This window comes from Phyllobates terribilis, unplaced genomic scaffold (genome assembly GCF_046119375.1).
Source record: "Phyllobates terribilis strain yellow unplaced genomic scaffold, ASM4611937v1 Scaffold_526__1_contigs__length_1210158, whole genome shotgun sequence".
In the NCBI taxonomy this organism is placed as follows: domain Eukaryota; kingdom Metazoa; phylum Chordata; class Amphibia; order Anura; family Dendrobatidae; genus Phyllobates; species Phyllobates terribilis.
Genome location: NW_027363286.1, coordinates 780,681 through 797,330, shown reverse-complemented (window position 1 = coordinate 797,330; position 16,650 = coordinate 780,681). Strand labels below are relative to the sequence as shown.

At 43.4% G+C, this 16,650-nt stretch overlaps 1 long non-coding RNA gene across 1 annotated transcript in view; it reads left to right on the top strand.

Moving 5' to 3' along the window:
* The window catches only part of LOC141231554 (uncharacterized), a 56,498-nt gene extending 43,234 nt beyond the window's left edge, over positions 1 to 13,264 (top strand). Inside the window, exon 3 of the long non-coding RNA XR_012297871.1 lies at positions 13,001 to 13,264. This is a non-coding gene — a long non-coding RNA (uncharacterized lncRNA). The remainder of the gene's footprint in view (positions 1 to 13,000) is intronic.
* The last annotated feature ends 3,386 nt before the right edge of the window (positions 13,265 to 16,650 follow it).

Here is a 16,650-nt window from a genome sequence, read left to right as displayed (position 1 = left end):
TTTGTAAAAATGAAAAAGTGGAAAAAAAATCCTTTTCCATTTTTACGAATCAATTTGTGAAGCACCTAAGGGTTCCAAGTGCTGACTATGCATCTAGATAGGTGCCTTGGGTGGTCTAGTTTCCAAAATGGGGTCACTTGTGGGGGAGCTCCAAAGTTTAGGCACGCAGGGGATCTCCAAACGCAACATGGCGTCCTCTAACAATTTGAGCCGATTTTCCATTCAATTTGTTAGCGGACACCATGTCGCGTTTGGAGAGCCCCTGATTTGTTAGCGGACACCATGTCGCGTTTGGAGAGCCCCTGATGTGCCTAAACAGTGGAGCTCCCCCACAAGTGACCCCATTTTGGAAACTAAACCCCTCAAGGATTTTATTAAGGTGTATAGTGAACATTTTGAACCCAGAGGTACGACACAGAATTTGATAACATTAGGTCAATATATTGAATAAGTTGTCATTAGTCTTGAGCGCAAGTGCTCGCTACTTGAGTTTGCATCGGGTACTCAGGTATGCACCATGTACTGCGTGTGCTCGAGTGACATGCTTGAGTCCCCGCCCGGATGTTTCACGGTTATTAGACACCCAAAAAAAAACATGCGGGGATCGCTCATGCATGGCAGACAATCCCCGCAAAGTTTTTTGGGCCGTGAAGCTTATGGGGCGGAGACTCGAGCATGTCACTCAAATACCCACGATACTCAATGCATACCAGAGCACCCGATGCAAACTCAAGTAGCGAGCACTTGCGCTCAACACTAGTCGCCTTATTGTCATGTTTTTTTCTTTTGTAAAAAATCACAACCCCATCACAACCCTAACCCCAACCCAGCCCTAACCCTAGCACAACCCTAACCCTAGCACAACCCTAACCTGAGAGTTTATTTTTTACGTCGTTCCTCATGCGGTATAAGTGATTAGACGACCTTATTCTTCGGGTCGGTGAGACTACAGCGATACCAGAATCCTATGGGGTTTTTCTGACTGACAGCTGTCACACACTAAAAGACGCATTTTTTGTAAAATCTAGTTTTTGCATCGCCATATTTTGAGAGCTATAATTTTTCCAGATTTTGGCAGACAGTCATATGACGGCTCGTTTTTTGCGGGATGACTTGACGTTGTTATTGGTGCCATTTTCAGGCACGTGACATTTTTTGATCGCTTTCTATTCCGATTTTTGGGAGGCAGAATAAACAAAAACCAACAATTCAGGAATTGTTTTTTTTGTTTTTTTTATTCTGTTCCGCGTGTGGTAAAATTGATAAGGTAGCTTTATTCCTCGGGTCAGTGCGTTTACAGCGGTACCACATTTATATCGTATTTCTATGTTTTGCACTTTTACATAATGAAAGCAATTTTATAGAAAAAAATATTTTTTAGCATTGCTTTATTCTGAGAGCTATAACTTTTTTATTTTTCGGCTGATGGAGCTGTGTGGCAGCTTGTTTTTTGGGGGACGAGATGACGTTTTCAGCGGTACCATATTTATTTATATTCGTCTTTTTGACGCGTGTTATTCCATTTTTTGTTTGGCGGTATGATGATAAAGCATTGTTTTTTGCTTCGTTTTTTTTCATTTTTTTTACCGTGTTCACTGAAGGGGTTAACTAGTGGGACAGTTTTATAGGTCAGGTTGTTCCGGACGCGGCGATACCAAATATGTGTAATTTTATTGTTTGTTTTTTTTTTTTTTATAATAATATTTATTGATGGGTACATTATATTTTTATTTTTGGTGGATTATTTTTTTAATTTTTTTTTTTCACTTTCTGATAGTTTTTATACTTTATTACTTTGTCCCACTATGGGACTTTCACTTTTTTTTCTCTGATCGCCTGCATGGCACAGGAATGCAGCACCATCCCTGTGCCATGCAGGCTGTCAGTGCTGGACAGGGAGAAGATAGTTTGGAGATGCACTGAGCATGTCCAAACAATCTTCCTGCTGTCTGGTGACCCGGATGTTGTCATGGCAACATCCTGGAAGCCACGGCAGACAGCGCTGGAAGCCAGAAGAGGAGGTGAGTATCTGCGATCACCTCCCCTTGCCCCCGCAATGCTGCGGTCGACTTCGATCGCAGCATCGCGGGGGTTAATGTGCTGGGAGCGGTGCCTGAGCGCTCCCTGCACATAGTACCGGGTGTCAGCTGTGACAATCAGCTGACACCCGGCGGCGATCACGCCCGCACAGCCTGTGTGCGCTCGTGATCGCCATGATTTACTAATACGGGTCTGGCTCTAAAGTCCCAGGGCACAGACGCGTATTAGTACGTCAGATGTTGTTAAGTGGTTAAAAAACAAACTAAAACAAAACAGTATAAACACTGTCAATTCGAAAATCTTGAATTCAGATCTGTTCAGTCTGTGGTCTAAAAGTATAAGGTCTTTTTTTACAAATAAAAAACTCATGTTTTTATAAATGTCTGCCATCACAAGAAAGAATTTGGAGTGGAAGCTGAATGGCTCTTTTTTCTACAGCTCATGGCAAAGGTGTATGTGATGGTTAAGAAGGCAGCGTGCAACGTCTTGCAGCTCGGGCTAGCCTCCAGAGGCCATATTCAGACCACATCTTAACACACCGCCAACTATTCAGCTGCAGTGAGAAAATATTCCTAACATTCAGTTCATGTACTGTACAAACCAGGACTACAAAGAAGAGGAGATTTTGTTAAAACATTAGTTACAGGAAGTAGAACCCATCACAAGAACTTCACAATACCACACTTTCATTCCACTGAGTGACACAGAAATAAAAACATTCATTCAACAACGACAGTGAAGTCCATGAAGTGATTGAAGATGGCACAAGATTGGCAATGGTGACATAACTGGTTATGTGACCTGTGAATATGATCAGCACTGGTGGCTGCCGGCTAATGTACTCTGCCAAGATTATGCTAATGAAGAAGTAGAAGGGATTTTTCTGCATCCTTCTGGTCCGTCCCCTTCCTTTGTGTATCCAAGAAAACCAAAGCTATTAAAAGTAACCAAAAATCAGATATTAACTCAGGTGGACTCTAACACCATAACAACCATACATACTGACACAAAAGGAAACGGCCATTGTTATAAGAGATTGTTGACAAGATTAAATCTTGCCCAGTAGAAGGGACAAATTGATGAAACAAAAGGACTTACTATTAATTCAATTGTTCAGACTAGTTAATTTTGTTTTATTTTAAAGCTTGGTGATTTAACTACTATACTCTGTTTAAAAACTTGAAAAAGTACATATCTAGTGTTGTAATATTAATAATAAAAAAATTGAAACACGTGTATTTAAATAACCCTTTCTGACATTGTACGTAATAATACTGTCCTGTGCCCTGGGTCTTATGGACCAGGTACTTATTATTACTTCTCATCTTTAATGAGGCACCGTGACCGGAGTCGTAGTGATCACATTTAAATTCTGGTGCATCTTACCTCAGGGTAGATGGCGTCGTCATCCTAGGAGGATGTCACCGCCCCCCTGCAACTATGACCGCTGTGATTGGCTGTAAGAGCACCGATCACAGGCTGGTGCCTGGCAACGCCAGGCCTCACCTGAGCCCGCTATGATTGGTGTTATCGACGATGACATCGATCACACCAGTCACAGCGCACAGATGCGCTGTGACCTGGCTGTGACTGTCCTGCACTTCCTCATAGTAGCTGAGGACTTGTACAGGGCGGTCACGCTGTCAGATTGTGTGCCGTGCTGGGCCTTGTGGTGCGACAAAAGCCTGTGACCCCACAATTGCTGCTCCTGCTGCTAGCAAATAAAGAAGATAGAAGAAAGAAGATCCCTGCCTGATCTCTCCTCATCCACCTCAATCCCCCTCTTCCTCCTTTCCCCCTCTTTTTATCAAACTCCCCACCTCCCCCTTTCTGCCACCGAGTGATGATCAGTACTTGATTTTTGGCAGATTTTTTTTTTCGTGCGTCCTGCAGCGGCTGAGCATGGATCAATGACGCAAATCACTGATCAACGTCTGTGCTCGCTGTTTTCCAGGACTTTTTTTTGTCTCTGTCCATTCCCCCCCTCCTTTGCACTACCTCTGTGCGCACATCCAGCAGCTGCCGAGCATTACACTTTTTTTCTCCCCTCCCTTTGCACCACCTCCTTGTGCACATCCATCAGCCATCGAGCGTTAGTCAGTGATGCAGATCACTGATTCACACTCGTGTTTGCTGTTTTGCACTCCCCCTCCCTTTGCACCACCTCCGTGCGCACATCCAGCAGCCGCCAAGTGTTGATCAGTGGCGCACATCTCTGATCCGCACTCATGCTTGCTGTTTTCCACTGTTTTGTTTCATAGACTTTTTTTTCTCCCCCCCCCCCTTTGCACCACCTCCTGTTATTGCTTTTTTTCTTTAAAAAAAAAAAAGTTTACACCAAGCACTCTCACACACACAACTGAATAAAGTACTGATACAAACACCACATACATGAAAAAAAAAATGTTGTCCCGCTTGTCCCACACACGGTATTCAGTGAAGGAGCCATACACTACTTTCCTTGCCTTCAACACTGACAGTAAGGGAGAGGATCCCACCTTTCTTTATTTTTCCTCATCCTCGTCCCCCTCTTCCTCCTCGGGTGATTCTGAACCGCCAAAAAGACGCCCTAGGACAAAAGCTGAACCAGCGCCAGCCATTATTGACCCCATGTGGACCTAGACCCTCGAAAATTATGAGCCACAGATTCCGCATATTCTGGTGCAATAAGGAATCAAGTTTGACACCACCCGCCTCACAGAAATAGACTTTTTCAAAGTCTTTTTCTCTGAGGATTTTTTAAACCTGATGGTGGGCGAAACTAATTTGTACGCTCAACAATTTTTGTCACAAAACCACTCATCATTTTCTAACTTGAAGTTAGAAGTTTTGGGGCCTGGTCCTTCACATGGGGATACTGAAGAAGCTAGAAGTTCATTGGAGTGTTAACGTTTTGTATAACACTCCATTGTTCCGAATGGTCATGATCCAGACACGTTTTGAGACCATCCACAAATTCTTGCATTAAATGATAATGTACGTTGTTCTCACCGAGATGATCCCAATCATCTTTTCAAAGTTCGGCCGGTCATCGAAGAACTTCAACAACAAGTCTACTGAAATGTACATGCCTCAAAATGACATCTACGTGGATGAGTCCCAAATTCATCTTAAGGGGAGGCTTAAATTCTGGCAATACCTGCGCACTAAGAGGGCCAGGTACGAAATGAAGCTGTACAAACTGTGTGAGAGTACCTCAGGGTACACCCACAAGTTTAGGGTTTATGAAGGAAAGGACTCCTGCATTGAGCCCACTGAATGCCCCCCTGTCCTGAGAGTGAGTGGTAAAATTGTGTTGGATTTGGTGCGCCCACTGCTGGATCAAGTTTATCACCTCTACGTGGATAACTTTTATACCAACATCCCACTCTTTAAGTCCCTCTTTGTGTGAGGTACCGCAGCCTTGAAATACTGTCCGCAAAAATCAGATGCCTCTCGAAGATGCTAATTGGGCAGCTGCTCAGAAGGGGTGAGAGCAGAGCCCAATGCAGCAACCACATGCTGGTGGTCAAGTACTAGGACAAGAGGGATGTCCTTCTCTTGACCACCATACATGGTGATGGCAGCACTCCCAGCACTGTACGAGGTACCTCTACACAGGTCGTCAAACCAGATTGTGTACTGGGGGGGGGAGTTGATCTCTCTGATCAAGTCCACCAGCCGTACAGTGCTTTGAGAAAGGCCAAGGTGTGGTACAAGAAGGTGGCCGTGCACATCGTACAGATGGCAATGCATAACACTTTTCTTTTATCACGATGTGCAGGCCAGACCGCTACATCGTATTTTCGGTTCCAGGAGGTAGTGATCAAGGCCCTGTTATTTGGCAGTGAGGAAGGAGCAGGCCCCAGTAATTCCGGAACTGAAGGTGCTCGTATAGTACAATGCCAACATTTCCCGGGGGAAGTCCCTCAAAGCAGAAAAAAAGGTAAGTCACAAAAGAGGTGCTGAGTGTGCTACGGAATGCGACACCTGCACTGACAAACCTGTCCTGTGTATGAAAGAATGCTTCAGCCTGTACCACACATCCATGGGCTACTAAATTCATTTCTGACTTACACAACTGATATATGACAACTAGTGTTGAGCGATACCTTCCGATATCGCGAAATATCGGATTGGATCGGACCGATACCCAAAAAATATTGGATATCGCCGATTCCGATACTGGAAACCAATGCAAGTCAATGGGACACAAATATCGAAATGAAAATAAACCCTTTCTTTCCTTGTAGGTTAATTCTACATGAAGGAAAACAACTAAGAATAATGTAGAATGTATTACATGAAAAGCCGGCAATTCAGCAGCGGCATACAACGGTACCTGACAATTTAGAACAGAAAGAATAGAGCATCACACATAGATTAGATAGATAGAAACATGTCAGTCACATATATAAGAAGTACAGTGACAGTGTTGCTTACTGTACTTGTCATTTAGTGTTAAAGGATTTATTAAAAAAAATAATAGTGTTTTCATGCACAGTCTCTTTAAAAAAGTCGGCCGGCAATTCAGCATCGGTACCCGACAATTTAGAATAGAAAGAATAGAGCATCACACATAGATTAGATAGATAGAAACATGTCAGTCACATATATAAGAAGTACAGTGATAGTGTTGGTTACTGTGCTTGTCATTTAGTGTTAAAATAAAGGATTTATTAAAAAAAAAATTGGCGTGGGGTTCCCTGTAATTTTAGTCTTTAGCGGAGGTTAAGCGGATGGCTGGGGCAGATGTTTGAAGCCTGGGAAGGGGGTAATACCCACGGAGCTTCCCAGGCTACTAATATCAGCCCCCAGCTGAATACCTAGCCTTTACTAGCTATTAAAATGGGGGACCCCCAAAAAAATGATGTGGGGAATCCCCTATTTTAATAGCTAGCAAAGGCTAGGCAGACAGCTGGGGGCTGATATTAGTAGCCCAGGAAGGGTGCCATGAATATTGGCCCCCTCCCAGGCTAGAAACACCAGCCGTCAGCTGCCCCAGAAATGGCGCATCCATAGGATGCGCCAATTCTGGCACTTAGCCTCGCTCTTCCCACTGCCCTGTAGCGGTGGCAGTGGGGTAATAGGGCTGGGGTTGATGTCAGCTTATAATGCCAGCTGACATCAAGCCCAGGTTAGTAATGGAAAGGCGTCTGTAAGACACCCCCATTACTAACCCCATAGTCAAAGTTAAAAAAAAAAACACAAACACCCAGAATAAAGTCCTTTAATTGAAATAAACACACAATTCTTTATTGTTCTAAATTAAACCATACTTACCATCACGCCCATTCCAGCTAAAGCCAACGATCTCCTGCAATAAAAGTAAAATAATAAAGCAACTTCATCCTTACCTTTCGATGGTTCCCAGGATGGCTCCAGCTCTGCTACATTCACATGACAGGCTGGATCGCAGCCGAAAGCTGCCATCCAGCTTGCCATGCCGCAGACACTGAGAAGCGCAGGCATGCTTGCGCTCCTCAGTGTCTGGCTGTGACGGCATAAAGATGAGCCGAGGTCATGTCCAATGAACTCAGCTCACCTCATGCACGTCACTGACAGCGTCGGAGAATTCTACTGCGCATGCGGTGAGCGTGAGAGAATTCTCCCAAGGTGTCAGTGACGTGCATGAGGTGAGCTCATGTCCAATGAACTCAGCTCACCTCATGCACGTCATTGACAGCGTGGGAGAATTCTCCTGCACTCAGCGCTTGAGCAGGAGAATTCTCCCATGCTGGGATGGCATTGAGATGACAGGCTGGATCGCTGCTGAGCGCTGCCATCCAGCATGCCATCCTTCATAGACACTGCAGAGCGCAGGCATGCTTGCACTCTGCAGTGTCTCTGAAGGATGAAAAGCTGGATGGCAGCGTTCAGCTGCGATCCAGCCTGTCATCTCAATGCCATCCCAGCGTGGGAGAATTCTCCTGCTCAAGAGCTGAGTGCAGGAGAATTCTCCCACGCTGTCAATGACGTGCATGAGGTGAGCTGAGTTCATTGGACATGAGCTCACCTCATGCACGTCACTGACAGCATGGGAGAATTCTCTCACGCTCACCGCATGCGCAGTAGAATTCTCCCACGCTGTCAGTGACGTGCATGAGGTGAGCTGAGTTCATTGGACATGACCTCGGCTCATCTTTATGCCGTCACAGCCAGACACTTTCTCAGAATCAGTGGGATCCGTTAAAGCGTTCCAGAGTTATTACCTCGTAAAGTGACACTGGTCAGAATTGTAAAAATTAGCCTGGTCATTAACGTGCAAACAGCCTTTAAAGGGGTTAATATTGCTTCTTTTACTTTAGTATTAAACATATAAAAGTATTGTCCCAAGGAGAGATCCCAACTTGAGTCCTTGTACAAATGTAACCAAAAACACAGGTAACACTTATACCTATTTAAAATTTTTTATAACATAGTAGCTATTGAACCTGTTCTACGCCCGGGTGGCGAGCATTTTTATTGGTATATGGTCCCCCATCCTGTTATGTGCTGCCCCTATTCTGCGCCCCCATCCTGTTATGTGCTGTCCCCATCCTGATATTTGTGCTGTCCCCATCCTGGTATTTGTGCAGCCCCCATCCTGGTATTTGTGGCTCCCCATTTTGGTATTTGTGCTACCCAATCCTGTTCCCCCATCCTGTTATGTGCTGCCCCATCTTATCCTGGTATGCATGATACCCCTCATCCCTATCCTGGTATGCATGGTACCCCCTCATCCCTATCCTGGTATGCATGGTACCCCTCATCCCTATCCTGGTATGAATGGCACCCCTCATCCCCAATCCTGGTATGCATGGCAGCCCTTATACCAATCCTGGTATGCATGGCACCCCTCATCCCAATCCTGGTATACATGGCACCCCATCCCTCATCTTGGTATGCATGGCTCCCTCATCCCCAATGCTGGTATGTATGGCCTCCTTAGCCTTATCCTGGCATGCATGGGCCCCTTACCCCCATCCTGGTATGCATGGCACTCCTCATCCCCAATCTTGGTATTCATGGCACACCATCCCTCATCCTGGTGTGCTTGGTACCCCTCATCCCTATCCTGGTATGCATGGTACCCCATCCCTCATCCCTATCTTGGTATGTATGGTACCCCCTCATCCCCATCCTGGTATGCATGGCCCCTCATTCGTATCCTGGTATGCATGGCCCCTCATCCCTATCCTGGTATGCATGGTACCCCTTCATCCCTATCCTGGTATGCATGGCCCCTCATTCGTATCCTGGTATGCATGGCCCCTCATCCCTATCCTGGTATGCATGGTACCCCTTCATCCCTATCCTTGTATGCATGGTATCCCCTCATCCCTATCCTGGTATGCGTGCCACCCCTCATCTTCAATCCTGGTATACTTGGGACCCCTCATCCCCAATCCTGGTATGCATGGCCCCCCTCATCCCCAATCCTGGTATGTATGTTCCCCTCATCCTCAGTCCTGGTAAGCATGGCACCCCTCATCTCCAATCCTGGTATGCTTGGCACCCCTCATATCAATTCTGGTATGCATGGCTCCCTCATCCCCAATCCTTGTATGTATGGCCCCTCAGCCTTATGCTGGTATGCATGGTACCCCTCATCCCCATCCTGGAATGCATGGCATCCCATCCCTCATCCTGGTATGCATGATACCCCTCATTCCCAATCCTGGTATTCATGGCACCCCTCATCACCAATCCTGGTATGTATGGTATCCCTCATCCTCAATCCTGGTATGTATGGTACCCCTCATCCGTATCCTGGTATGTATGGTACCCCTCATCCCCAGTCCTGGTATGCATGGCAAATGTGTCTTCAGTAAAATGGCGCCGGATAGCGCGCTATGTGCATGCGCCGGTTCCGACCCCGCATTCCTGACCCAGTCTCCGGCCAGAACAGAGGCGCCGGGGCAACACACCTCCCGGTTAGGTAAGTATGAAAGTATGGCGCCCTAGATCGCGGTATGCGTTCAGTGCTTACGCTTACCGCGATCTCCGGCGCCATACACTCCTCTTACCTGTAATGGCTCCTTTTTAATTTGACTCCTCAAAAACAAAATATTAGCAAACATAATCTTGTGACATGTCAAATTAAAGCTTGTACCTTTCTAAACAGAACGGTGGGAGATCTCTTTATCTTATTTCTAACCCGAGATATGACATATCAAAAATTTATCATTATGCAAGCCCAAAATTCTAACTTTTTCAAAACTTTAGAAATCTATATAAAATTAACTACCTTATTTTGAAATTCACTAAATTAGCACTGAAAAAAAAACAAAGAAAAAAAAAATCCGAAGACATTAGGTAAAAAAAATATTCAGATTTGGATCACTTGACAGAAAATGACCCATATGGGGTATTTCTACATTCAGCTAAAATTGTGGGACAATTTTTTTTGTGCCATTTTTGCCCAGTGTGAAAGTGTAAAATCTGGGGCTAAAACAAAATTTTGGTGGTAAAAATTTAATTATTTTTCTTCACTGCCCAATGGTATGTGGAGTCGGTAAGCCAAACCTTCGACTCCTCAATTTCCATGACACCGACTCCACCTTCGACTCCACGACTCCGGCTCTGACACCCTCATACATGGCTCATGTTTAAGTGATAAATTTACGGTATAAATTTCCCTTCAGAGCTTTGCACTGTGCCTCAAAAGTAGTTTTGGACCACATATAGGGTATCTGCGTACTCAGGAGAAATTGCACAACACATTTTGGGGTCCATTCTCTCCTGCTATCCTTGTAAAAATGAAAAAACTTGCGGTTAAAGCAATATTTTTGTGAGAAAAATATATATATTTTTTTTAATTTTCACAGATCAGTGTTGAAAAATTCAGTGAAGTACCTGGGGGTTCAAGGTGCTCAACACACATCTAGATAAATTCCTTAAGGGGTCTAGTTAACAAAATGGGGTCTCTTGTGGTGGGTTTCCACTCTGTAGGCACATCAGGGGCTCTCCAAATGTGACATGATGTCCTCCAATGATTTCAGCACATTTTGCATTTCAAAAGTTAAATAGCACTCCTTCCGTTCTGAGCCCTGCTGTGCGCCCACACAGTAGTTTTCCCCCATCTATGTTGTACTCTTGGGAAATTTTACAGTGTTTGGGGTCCATTTTCTCCTGTTACCCTTGTGAAAATAAAAACATTTGGGTCTAAAGTAAATTTTTTGTGAAAATAGTTAAATGTTAATTTTTTCCTTCCACATTCCTTTAGTTCCTGTGAAACAACTGAAGGAAGGGTTAATATACTTGAATGTGGTTTTGAGCACCTTGAGGGGTGCAGTTTTTAGAATGGTGTCACTTTTAGGTATTTTCTGTCATATAGACCTCTCAAAGTCACTTCAAATCTGATGTGGTCCCTAAAAATGAGAAATCGCTGGTCAACTTTTAACTTTTCTAACTTTCAAACAGAAAAAAAATATGTTTTAAAAATGATGCAGATGTAAAGTAGACATGTGGGAAATGTTATTTATTAAATGTTTTGTGTGACATATCGCTCTGATTTAAAGGTATAAAAATTACAATTTTAAAAATTGCAAAATTTTCGCCAGTTTTCAGATTTTTTTCTCTCAAATAAATACAAGTCATATCGAAGAAATTTTAACATTATTATAAAGCAGAATATGTCATGAAAAAAAGAATCTGAGAATCAGTGGGATCCGTTGAAGCGTTCCAAGGTTATTACCTCATAAAGTGACAATGGTCAGAATTGAAAAAAATGGCCTGGTTAGGAAGGTGAAAACAGGTTCTGGGTGAAGGGAATAAAAAATAATTTACAATATTTTTTTAAACCTTTTTACTTAATCTCTCTATGGGACTTTCGCAGCTCTGATCACCATAATAAAGATTCTAAAGCATAGCAATGCACAAGCATTGCAGTGATTTATAAACTGTCAGTGCTAGTTAGATCATGCACTGCTCTTGATCTAATTGGCTTGCTAGCACTCGTGACCCAGATGTCATCATGACAACGTCGAGTCACCATGGCAATGATCGGCCCCTGCCTTGTAAATGCCGCGATCGATATTGATCGCAGTGTGTAGGGGGTTAAACTGCCCTTCAGTGAGAGCTGGGTGTCAGCTGTCAGAATCGCTGAACACCCGGCGGTGTTCGTGCTCCCACAGAGTCTGTGCGTGACAAATCTGGAAGTACTTACCAACCTGGACTTATGGATACATCGAAGGTCGTGAAGGGGTTAAAGTAAAGTCTGTTAAATGGAAGCTGTGACATAAGTGCTCAGCGCAGAGCATGGGATAATTGTGAACTTAGCCTTAAAAGCAAAATGTTATCTACTGCAAAATGGTACCAAGAAAAGCTGCCACTCAACTCACAAAAAACAAGTTTTCACTCAGTTTCATCATCATGCAGTTGAAATATACAGATTTCACTCTGCAACACCAATTGCATTCTGATTTCTGGAGAACACCTGTGCAGTCCAACCGCAACTGAGAGGGTGTAATTTCCAAAATGGCTTCACTTGCAGCAGGTTTCTGCTGTTTTGGCAACCTCGAGGCTTCTCAAATGTTACATGGCAGTCTCAAAGCATTTTTGCCAAAATTCTGCATCAGAAGTCAAGTAGCCCTCCTTTTCTTCCGAGCCCTATGGTTATGGTGTGCCCAAGCAGTAGTTTCCGGCCACACATCGGGTGCCGGCATATGCAGGAGAAATTGCACAACAAATTTTGGGCTCCAATTTCTATACTTGAAAGGTTAACAAACTTTTGAATGTGGTTTTTAATACCTTGAAGGGTGCCGTTATTAAAATGTGGTCTTGATTGTGGGGTTTCAGAAATATAGGCCCCTCAGTCACTTCAGAACCGAAGTGATCCATTCTAAAAAAAAAAAAAAAAAAGATTTGGAAATGTTATTGAAAAAATGCTGCTGAACATTTAAACATGTTAAGAAAAGGGATGTCAGAAATGTTGCTGACGTAAAGTAGACATGTAGTAAATGTTAGTAACTATATTTCGCATTTTGCTTGCTGGCAGGTATGAGCTTGTAAGGAGAGTCAGCGAGAGGCTGAAAGGGAAGCCTAAACCCATCTACGTGTTTGAGGAGAAGTACCCCGACTACTATTTTACTGATGGTAAGGTGTATATTTGTGTGTGTTTTGTTGTACACGTTTGTACGTATGTTTTCCTATGAAGTGCTGCATCGGGGAGTAATGTTTAGGGCTCACTCACACTGGCGTAAAACACGGCCTTGAGCTATCCAATATTTTATCGAATAGCACTCAACCCAATATTATACTAAGGGGCAGTACATAGCACCGACTATTTTCTCATGCCAATTCAGTATGAAAAAACAATTGCAGCCTGCACAGGTATGCAGCGATTGGGTTTATGAAAATGTTTTCAAATTCAATGACTGTTTTAATAAATTTAACCATCACATATGGATAATGCACAAAATGCGCATGAAATTACCTACAAGTGAGATGAACAAGGAAAATTTTTACTGTAGGCAAAAATGCAAACAATATTATAATTTAAATTTATTGAACATTCATTCTGCAACTTTATTGCAAATTAATTCTTATTCCTTTTCTTTTTCTCTTCAGTTCTCCTCTCCATGTTAATGTGGAGTGGTGGCAGGAGAACTTTAGTGGAATTAACTAAACATTCCGCAACTATGTTCTTGAATCCCAGATTGCAAAGATGTTCTTATTGACCCACTGTTTTGGCTCCAGTAATGAGTCCTATCCCGGCTGTGCCATTCTCACAAAAGCATTGGTACTTCACGCATCCTTCTTGCTGCTTAAGGAGCAATGAGAGAACTTTCAGATCACCACATATTGACCTTCCTTGATCCTTGTAATTAAAGCGGTTGTCCACTACTTTCACATTGATACCCTATCTTTAGGATAGGGCAAGAATGTATGATCGGCTGGGGTCCTGAACGCGGCACCCCCGTCGATCAGCTGATATCGGTGCCTTTCGGAAGTCCTTACCTGCGGTGCTTGGCAGTCAAGTTGTAGTGGCTGGCGCTTGTTACTGCTCATCCACCTCCCATTCAATTGAATGTGCAGTACCCCCCGGCGGCCACTACAGATGGACAGCCAAGCACTGCAGGTAAGGACTTTCGGCTGGGACCGATAACAGCTGGTCGGCGAGGGTTCCCCGGCCGATCATACATGGATGCCCTTTCCTACGGGCATCAATGTGAAAGTAGTGGACAACTTCTTTAAGTTTCTTTAGAATAAAGTCAAAATTCTCATAGCATTTCTTCAAGTGCATAGAATGCTCTACAGGCACTAAAGCATACTTGCTGCCATTGTGCAGTAGCACAGCTTTCATACTTTTTCATGAATCAATAAAGAATCTCCACTTGCTCACATTGTACTCAATGTTACATTTTTCCATCAGCCTAGGAATATCACTGCAATACACTAGAGCACCGTCTTGAGTAAAGTATGGAAGGAATTCCTTTTCTCTGCTTCTGTACCAAGAATTAACAGTTAACAGGAATAGTGGGTTCTTTTCCTTTAGTCTAGAGCCTAAAAGTTGTGCAGAATATTTAGGAAGTCCTTGACTAAATCATTTTATTCAAAGTGTGAAGAAAAAGCTGTGGCTCATTGGGACTAGTATGAAACCTTCGTCAGAATCCTGCTCTTCATGTTCTGAATCAGGTGTATCTGCAAGTGTATCCAGAGATGAAAGGACAGGTATTCCTGGACCGTGAATCACAGGGCAAATCACTATGATTTCACTATGATTTCGCTACGAGTCAATGGGTGTGTGTGAAATATCGGACTGCACTCGGACTTAATCTGAGTGCAGTGTGATGTATGCGCACAGAGACAATGGAGAAGATTGAGAAATTAAGTTCTCCGTCTTCTCCACACCTGTGCTGAGATTCTCTCATGTGAGAGAATGGGATCACACTAACATGACACCCAGATCAAAATGACAGAGTGTGAGCCGAGTGTCCTTAGCATAATCAGCCCGATTCTCTCGCATGAGAGAACTTACAACAGTACAATAAACCTCATTTCAAGGCAGAAACATTACTGTGTCCAACAGTTATTACATATATCAAACTGAAATAGCTGTTGCAAAAACACCAATTTTTATAAAACATTAAGCTTAAGATTAATAGGGGTGCCCAAACTTTTTCATATAACTGTAAGAGGGATTTAGAGCCCCTTTAACTTAATGTGGGTCACTTTTGGAGAAAAACTCCATAAAATGTTTTTAAAAAAGTATGTTGCTGCATCTGTAATGACTTGATAGATAATAATGTCATTATTTATCCCACACAATGAAAACAACAAAAAAGACAGTGTAAATTGAGTGTCTCCGTAATCATATTGAACCAAAATAATAGCATGAACATTATACTGCATGGTGAACACAATAAACATTAAGAACAATTGCACATTTATTCTTTGTTTTGTTCATCCTTGCTAACAAAATTGATTAAAAATGAGAAAATACCCCAAAATACTAGTAAAAAATACATACAGCACACTGGCTCGGTGTTTAGTACTGCAGCCTTGCAGCGCTGGGGTCCTGGGTTCAGATCCCACCAAGGAGTTTGTATGTTCTCCCCGTGTTTGCGTGGGTTTCCTCCGGGTTCTCCAGTTTCCTCCTATGCTCTAAAGACATACTGAAAGGGAATGTAGATTGTGAACCCTGATGGGCACAGTGATGATAATGTATGTAAAACACTGTGGAATATGTTAGCGCTATATAAAAATAAAGATTATTATTATCCTATTCGGCAAATACACTGTGTTCCAAATTATTGTGCAAATAATATTTTCTCAGATTTTCCCAAATTACCTATATGAATTGCAGTCATTGTAATTTTCCAGTCAAATAACTATTAGGGTATGTGCACACGATGCAGAAATGCTCAGGATTTTTTCCTGAGCGTTTCTGCATCTCTCTGGCAGGAAAAAACGCATGCGGATTGTACATGCGGTTTCCTGCCAGGGACATGCGGAAATGAAGCGTTCTTCACATGCATTTCCGCATGCGGGTTGACAAGCGCTTCCCAAGAGATTTTAGCATCACTTGGAAAGTGCTTGTCAACTTCACACTATATAAATCCATGCAACCGGCATGGATTTATATAGTGTGTGAATGTCAAAAAATAAAAAATAAATCTATACTTTACCCTCTGATGGCCCCCGGTGTCCTGCTTCATCGGTCCCGGCTGCCGGCAGTGAAGACTTTAGGACCTTCCGACGTCAGCGTCACGTGAACCGTCACATGACTCTGACGTCAGCGAAGGTCCTTCATTCAACCGCGAAGTGCCCGGGAAGCCAGCAGGACGCAGCGCGGGCCGTCAGAAGGTGAGAATATATATATTTTTTATTTTATTCTTTTTTTTTTAATGGTACCTGGGTCTGGATGAGAGTCCTCTCATCCACACCCAGGTACCATCCGCACATTAGACCGCATGAAAAGCGCATCAACATATACAGTGATGCGGATTCCATGCGGTCTAATGCAAGTCAATGGCGGCAAAAGAGCAGCGTTTCCGCAAAATTAATTGACAGCACATGCGGATTTCCATTGGGGAACATTGCTGCCCTTCTACCATGCGTTTTTCATGCGTTTCCGCGGCGTTTACGCAACTGCAAAAACGCCGCGGAAACGCATGAAAAATGCATCGTGTGAACTCAGCCTTA